An 8,626-nucleotide genomic window follows, 5' to 3' on the forward strand; every position below is an offset into this window, starting at 1 on the left:
AACAAATTAAACAAACAATATTTGTTACATAATACATCTATAGATACACTGTCAAAGATACTTGTCTTTGAGTGAAGATTTAGTCAAGTCAAGTTTATTTATAAAGCACATTTAAAAACAACCGAGGCTGACCAAAGTGCTGTACAATAAAATACAAATATAAAATACAATAAAACACAAATACATAAAACACCTCACTGATAAAACAATAGATTAAAACAATAAGTTAAACCTTGCTAAAGGCCAATGAGAAGAGGTGAGTTTTAAGAGCAGTTTTAAAGGTTCCTAGGCTTGTGGAGAATCTGATGTGAGGAGGTAAACTGTTCCACAGTCTGGGTGCAGCCACAGCAAAAGCCCTCTCTCCCCTAGTCTTTAGTCTGTACCTGGGAACATCTAAAAGCATCAGGTCTGCTGACCTCAAAGATCTCCTGGGGCGGTAAATGCTAAGAAGCTCCGCCAGGTAAGGAGGTGCAGTACCGTTAAGAACCTTAAAAACCAGCAGTAAAATTTTAAAATCAATCCTAAAAGCAACTGGGAGCCAGTGGAGAGAGCAGAGGACCGGAGTGATGTGGTCTCTCTTTTTGGAGCCGGTCAGCATGCGAGCAGCAGCGTTCTGCACCAGTTGGAGGCGATGCAGACAGGAACGATCTAAACCAGCATAAAGGGAGTTACAGTAGTCCAGCCGTGAAGTAATAAAAGCATGGACCACCCTTTCTAGATCGTTCCTGGACAGGTAGGACTTGACTTTAGCTAAAATACGTAGATGATAAAAAGATCCCTTGACTACGGAGCTGATTTGTTTATCAAATTTAAAAGCACTGTCAAAAGTAACACCGAGGCTCTTAATGGAGGAAGTACATTCGGAAGTTAGGGGTCCCATAAAATCAAGGGAAAGGTTGGGGTCTTTAGGAAGCCCAAACACAAGGACTTCATTTAAGGTGATAGGAAATATAAATAACTGCAACTTGAATCTCTGACCCAGAGTTCAAGCTCACTGCTGTAATATATCCTGTAATATATATATATCATAATAATCTGACAATACTATAATATTGGCCATATTATATTTACATTACCACAGTGAGATGACTTTAGTCTCATGAACAACATCAGCTAATTGTTATTTACTAACTAATCTTAAATGAGTGTTCAGCACAGAAATGAAGCCCAACAATCATGTTTTACAGTCCTGTGGTCTCAGCCTCAGATACTCAACTAATCAAAGTGATGTCATGACAAAAATGAATGACCAACAAAACATTTTTCTCCTTCATTTCTGTCAAACAAAGCCGTATGACACGTTTCTCGCGGTTAGTATCATGGTTGCTAGGCAACCTGAACAGCACGACGAAGGCTAGACCGTCCCGTTCAGGTTGCTAGGCAACCTGAACAGCACGACGAAGGCTAGACCGTCCCATTTCACAAGCCTCTCACTTCCGCACTTCTCGTACTTATAGTACGCACCGTACGTAGTACGCGTGCGGTCGCTGGATTGGGACACAGCCTGGGCCTGCCAGAGTCAGAAATGAGGATAAAACAGGAAGTTTGACAGCAGTGAGTTCCTGCAGCGACCTCTCGTTTCTCTCCTCAGTGCTGCACGTTCGTGAACGTGAGCCCGGACGCGAAGGACGCGGTGGAAACTCTGAGCGCGCTGCAGTTCGGCTCCACCATACGGCAGGTGTCGCTCGGCAACGCGACGCAGAAAAACAACAGAAACGCCAAGTAGGACAGATGTTTCAGGCACGAGAAGTCCCTGGACTTTTTGAGGGGACAACAACAACAACAATAATAACAATGTGCAGTAAAACATACACTCATTCGTTTCATTTATCAAGTTCCTGTGTTGTGTTGTTTGTGTTGGGAGTGAGCTGGAGGGCGGGGTGGGCTGCTTTTAAGCAGGTAAAGCACTTTGTGCTACATCTTTGTATGAAAAGTGCTTTATAAATAAAGATTGATTGATTGTGCGTAGTGCCGACGCGGGACAGTTTCCAATTGTGTAGTACTGTTGTTCCTAGTGTGACTCTGCAATGACTATAAAGAGTTCTCTCGTCTTCTCTTGACGATGAGCTGCTCGTCCACCACAGCACTGAATCCAGCTCAGTTACAAGTTACAAAAGAAAATCATTTTTACTCGAGTAATAAAATTCATATTCAAGAAAACGCATGTTTCAGCTTCATTGCACGAGGCAGAGCAATTACGTTTCAGCGGACATCACGGCGTCCGCGTGTCCAGCTGTGGAGAGGACTCTTCTTTTAAACTTTCTTATCTTTACTGAGTAGAGACGTACAGGAAATAGTTGAGAGGGAAAGACCACGGGCCGGACTCAAACCCGTGCCGCTGCGTTCCAGCCATGTGGGATGTGGTCACCGTGAGCTGAGCTCAGCCGACGTCAGAGACGACTTTGAGTCAAACGTATGACACGTGTCCGTCTGTGGTCCTAGCTGCTGCCTCCTCGCTCCTTCAGCAGCTGCTTGAGGACGCTGGACTGTTTCAGCGCTCTCAGGTTAGAGATGTCCTCCGCGATGACCGGGATCTCCTCGCCGCGATGCTCCTCGTCACCGTCGCCTTCCTCGCTGTCAGAGAGCGTGCACAGGAGAGCGCCGTTCTCGTACGTGGGGAAGTAATACCTGCGGAGCGAGACGAAGTTTAGTGCTCAGGCTCAAATTAGTCCCAACTTAAAAAAGGACGCCATTTTCATCAGCTGATAAAAATACTCCAAATGTAGTGTAAACATCTGTGGCGTTGACCACGTTCATCAGCAGCTGTACGCCAGCTTTAAAGCCCGCGCTCTCATTGGTTAATTCTGCGGATCACAGGCGCTTCGTTAAACCTACTGCGGCTGGTCCCAGGCGGACATCTCTGGCAGTTTCATCACGTGACCTTCAGCCGCGATGTGACGCAGGGCGTCCGCCCGGCAGTCGAACATCCGCCTGCAGCCGTAGCAGCGGCTCTGATGGATCTGCCGCCGGATGAAGTTCACCAGTTTGACCTGCTGGTAGAACTTGAGGTCTGAGGGAGGACAGAACATTAGAAACACTCAGAAGGAAGAAATAGAAGAAAACTGCGCTCGAATTACCACAGAGACTTCACTCACTGAGCTCGGTCTTAAGGAGGTGGAAGCCGTGAGCCTCCCGCAAAACAATCACGAAACAGAAAGATGTCAGGGTCACGCAACGCCGCGACGCTCGTTACAGACTTCATAAATAACAAAACCAGAAAGCAGAGAGAAACTTTTCTGCCTCTCAGGTAAACTCGTCACTCGTGAGCAGAGTCACGTTTGGGAAACTGGTTCTAACTTTAAACCAGAACGTTTAATCAACGACAAAAATCTGACTGCAGTCGACGTCGAATCCTAGATTTTATTTATTGTTCACCAGTGTTAAGTCTAATTGTTGAATGTTGTCATCGTGTTTCTTAAATTTGTAAGGTCTGAGTTCAATCTATAGGATCAAGACGTTCCTTTGTCTCTGACCTCTCCAGCCACTCTGTGCTGGGGGAGCTTTTATTGCAGATGCATCCTGACAGATCTGTTTCTTCTGTTGTAAGCTTCCTGCTTTTATGATCCTTTTGGTCAGCAGGAGGTCTCTCACACACACACACTGCCTTGTCTTAGAACCATTGGGGGGTTTTACGGTGGGAGGTGCTTGTGTTGTATTGTGTATTGTAACTGTGATGTCAATAAATAGCTACGGGGACAGCTGCTCTTTGAAGGATTTCGGGCCCGAGACAGGTTAGGAGCGTGACCTCCAAGAGCTGGTTCTTGACCAAAGACTTCCCTCGTTAGCGAGTGAAAAAGCGGTTGAAGATGTTCTGTTATGTCTTGTTTTCTTCATGATGAATAAGTCTCTAAACTAGCGGGGCCTGTGGAAACACAGACCCAACAACGAGGAAACATTTTTATTTGCTTGTTAAAGTTTTGACAATCATGTATTTATTTGGAAACTTTTCAAAATAAAAGGCGCTTCATTTTAAAAGCTCTTCAGCTTCGGTCCATCTGTGTGTGAGGGCACTTTTTGAGTAAAATCCATGTTTTGTGCTTACGATGGATTCATGTGTTTGCAGAGACCTCAGGAAGCAGATCGTTTCCTGTTAGTGTGCACTGTCTCCGTTCTCCCAGAATCCTTTGCAGAATCGTTTCAGGGATGAAACGCAGAAAACGATATTTTCCTTCTCTGAAACTTCTACGTTCCCGTACCTTCATATGCGCGTAGATCTGCTCCAACGTCTCCGATTGGTGATCACAGAACAGACACACCGCAGAGACCGGATGAGCCTGCCAGTCCGACCAATCACTGCGGACGATGCGGAGATGAAACGAGCAGACTGAAAGCATTCACGCAGGATCAGAGGAGGAGTAGGAAGCGGACTTGATTTAAACTTTTGTATCCAGGCTGACACAGTAAATAAGAATATTCTCAGGAGGGACAACCCGAGGTTCAGTATCTGGGATTGAGCCGGGGATCAAACCTCCAACCTTTCGCTGTACCTCCTGATCCACAGCTACCCCGAGCTCACAGCACCTGGTTCAGCACCTGGTTAGCGCTGGAGATCAAGCGTGCTCAGACTGGTGATGTCGTGTTGGTTTAAAATAAACGTTACACCCACTAACTGCACCATCTGGTGGTAAAAACTGGTATTACACGCAAGTGCAGCCCGGCCCGGTTTTTGCCTTTAACACGACACAGAGCAGTCTGTATGACATGAATCAGGACACTTTAGTTAATGCCGTCCTCACAGAGCTACATGAGGATACTTACTCATCCTCATCATCCGCCAGCTCACGGTCATCTTCGCTTTGCACCTCCTCCCACGTTTTTCCCAGTTCCTGACAGGACAGGAGGGACGCTTTAAAATCAGAACAATACATTCAGGTAGTGCGTTTGCTTCTACAGAACTGCTTCGTTTATCCTGACGTGGAAGCGTGTGGCGAGTGTGTCGCTGGGCTTTACCAGGTAGTTGATGACGTAGAAGCGGTCGTACTCGTGGTTTTTGGCGCTGATGCGGCGGTGAGCTTTTTTCCTCATGTGATCCTTCAGCGTGGTTTTATCTCGAAACGTTTTCTCGCAGTACAGACACTGCAGACTGAAGCGAGGGCAGCAAAATGAAAAGGCGCGCGAAGCAAAACAAAACTTAACGCTGTGAATAAAAAGCAACGATTAGCGTACCTGTCCAGTTTGTCCTGCAGCGTGTCGAGGAACTCGCTGCAGTAGACGATGTTGTCCGGCAGTCCGATGCTGAAGGAATGCTCTCTGGCCATGTGGTTCAGCAGAGACGACCTGGAAACAGCACGTGGAGCCATTTTTAATAAACAAAAGAAAACATCAGCTGACATCATCACTGTTAGCACTGCGCTGCAGTCCTTTGGGCTTCGTCCAGAAGTTCCCATTTGGACAAGACTTCAAGATCCACGCAGCGTGCCCATAGTGGCAGACAGAGGGAAGCAGCCTCTCTCGCCATGGGCCGCTGCATGTCCAAATGTGAGGAGACCCGGAGCGGACACGGGTTATGTCTCTCGGCGTCCTCCCACAAGGAGCTGGAGGTGGTGCCTGTGCAGAGGGAGGCCGAGCATCTGCGAACCAACACAGTGACTGAAAATGGATGGATGGAAGCTTAACTGGAGGTAAAGACACAGATCCACACAAGAACTGTGGTAAACACCAGTGAGAAGCCAGTCACACCTTCATGCCATTCATGAACCAGCGCACACCTGCACAGGTCTGAGACCTGACCCTTAGCAGAAGAGGAAGAAGGATGAGGAGCTGCACTGGTCTCAGATCAGCTTCTTGGTTCAGGTTCAGACATGTCACTGAATGATGTTTATGGAATTATGCCTCAAAGCAGCTTTTTGGGGGTTGGATCATAAGAGGATGACTACAGGAAGCAAAGAAGCTTTAAGTCACATGATTTCAGGAAGCTCTACCTTCTGTCTGCTTTAATCTAACACACGTGAGGTTTCCAGGACTGATGGGAATCCTGCGGCGCTTTACCTGTTTCCCGTGAACTCTTCGCTGCAGAACATGCAGAGACGATGGAAGCTGCTGTCGTCTCGCTCCTTCGGCTGCTGCTCCAGGACCTCCTCCTGTGGGAGCACAGAAGAAGAGCTCAGAGGAATTCTTCAGAAAACTACCTCAGAGTGCTCAGATATTTAAAGTGCAGAGCTTACAACGACACAAAGCGTGTAAAATCATCACTCAAATCTGCAATTTTTCTGATTTTTCCTGATTTTCAGACTTTGCCTCAAAATAAAGTTTAAAAGAAACGAAACTTCCAGCAGCACAAGATTCACTCAGGATGCTCCGAGTGTCACGTCTCCTCACCAGTCGTTTCTGCTGCAGCTTCTCTCGGAGGACTCTGTCTTCTGGAAGGACGTCACACAGCAGGAAGTAGTCCTCCTGCTCCTCTGTCAGGTCAGCGAGGAAGAAGAGTTTTTAATGAGTCATTAATCAGAGCTGGAGGAAGTGTACGTGGTTCACTTTGAAAGGTCAGGTCCTCTGTGGGTTTGAGTGAACTCACCGACTGGGCCCGTGGAGTTGGTTTTGATGACGCTGCAGAAATCTGTGACCGGCTGCTCGAGGAATCTGCCCTTCCAGTACAGCAAGTACCTGATGGAGGAAACTCGTCAGTAAAAACCGCAGCCGACTCACAGCCAGGTTTACCGGCGCACAGAAACACTTCGTCACGGTTCATAAAAGCAGCACACTAACAGGCGTGGACATGCTGGACTTGTTGTATATATGTATACTTGTAAGGTAAGGGTTTCCCCCCATCACCCCAAATAATTACAGTAAGTCTTTGGTGAAATGATCGAGTTCCAAATGCTAAAAACATCCAAACGTGTTCCCGAGAGTTAAACGAGTGAGCCGGAGCATGTGTGGCTCGCACTTTGGGACGTCTGCGATGAGTTTGACGTCGGCGATGACAAGCTTGTGCTCCATCAGCAGGTGTCTGAGGAGGACGTCTTTCTGCGGCGGTGGGACGGACTCAGAGCAGAACAGGCAGACCAGCGGCTCGGAGCCGGGACATTGAACACCGGGAGGGCTGGAGGTGTCAGCCGGCTGCTCAGGGAAACACACAGCGGCTCCAGAATGCTGTCCTTACCTGAGAAAGCAGAAGAGAGACTACACCTTATATACCACACACACACTCTACTCCAGACCAGGTGAGTCAAAACCAAGCGGAAGCGAGAATGTACAGCCTGGCATGAAGAAGCATTTCCCTCTGATCTACAAAAATCTGTCTGTATACAATTATTTTCATCACCCGTGGGGACAAAACTATGATCTAAAAGTTAAAAAAATTAATTAATTAATTAAGTAAATAACTCATTAATCGAGCTCAGACTTTACACGCTGTTAAATCCTGAATAAACTTCACAGCTGTCAGACTGAGTGTACTGACTGAATATAGAGATTGCTGTATAATCAGAGTTAGCAGCCCAGCTATTTCCTAGCCTGCTAGCTTAGCCGGGCGGTTTCCCGCCTGCTTTTCTGATTTTTTTTTTAGCCTTTTTTCTGCTGATTGTGAATTCCCACAGACTCGGAGAGTCACCGACACCCAAAGCTTTGCACGCAGACCACCAGATATCAGCATTAAAGCCGCGGACACGTTTAAAAAGTCACACTTACCGTCTTTACTCGGCTCGCTGGCGGCCATGTCTGGTGTCACGTGGTGCAAATAACACAAATCGAACCAATCGGAGGCCGTAAAATGCCAACGAAGCGCCTTCGCGGACCCCCGGTAAAACACGAATTAGAAAAGGTGCATTCAAGTGGTTCAAGGAAATATGAAAACTTAAGTTTCGAAAGCTGAAGGTTAATTAATGTGAATGAAGTTGACTAACATGTAACATTGGACGTTGTTGCATATATATAGCAAAGAATATAAATCACATGAACACTCAGATCCTCAAGATATACCTGAGAGTGTTCTCTGAACATGAAAGTTTAGTGTTCATAAATCCCCATTTACAGGGAGTGCAGAATTATTAGGCAAATGAGTATTTTGTCCACATCATCCTCTTCATGCATGTTGTCTTACTCCAAGCTGTATAGGCTCGAAAGCCTACTACCAATTAAGCATATTAGGTGATGTGCATCTCTGTAATGAGAAGGGGTGTGGTCTAATGACATCAACACCCTATATCAGGTGTGCATAATTATTAGGCAACTTCCTTTCCTTTGGCAAAATGGGTCAAAAGAAGGACTTGACAGGCTCAGAAAAGTCAAAAATAGTGAGATATCTTGCAGAGGGATGCAGCAGTCTCAAAATTGCAAAGCTTCTGAAGCGTGATCATCGAACAATCAAGCGTTTCATTCAAAATAGTCAACAGGGTCGCAAGAAGCGTGTGGAAAAACCAAGGCGCAAAATAACTGCCCATGAACTGAGAAAAGTCAAGCGTGCAGCTGCCAAGATGCCACTTGCCACCAGTTTGGCCATATTTCAGAGCTGCAACATCACTGGAGTGCCCAAAAGCACAAGGTGTGCAATACTCAGAGACATGGCCAAGGTAAGAAAGGCTGAAAGACGACCACCACTGAACAAGACACACAAGCTGAAACGTCAAGACTGGGCCAAGAAATATCTCAAGACTGATTCTTCTAAGGTTTTATGGACTGATGAAATGAG

The 8,626-nt window shown here is 46.5% G+C and overlaps 1 pseudogene; it reads right to left on the minus strand.

Annotated features, from left to right (window-relative positions):
• Positions 1 to 1,872: 1,872 nt before the first annotated feature.
• LOC146370106 (zinc finger protein 277-like) lies at positions 1,873 to 8,168 on the minus strand (annotated as a pseudogene).
• Positions 8,169 to 8,626: the final 458 nt, after the last annotated feature.

This window comes from Perissodus microlepis, chromosome 17, assembly GCF_051167445.1.
Source record: "Perissodus microlepis isolate ML-2025 ecotype Zambia chromosome 17, ASM5116744v1, whole genome shotgun sequence".
NCBI lineage: Eukaryota > Metazoa > Chordata > Actinopteri > Cichliformes > Cichlidae > Perissodus > Perissodus microlepis.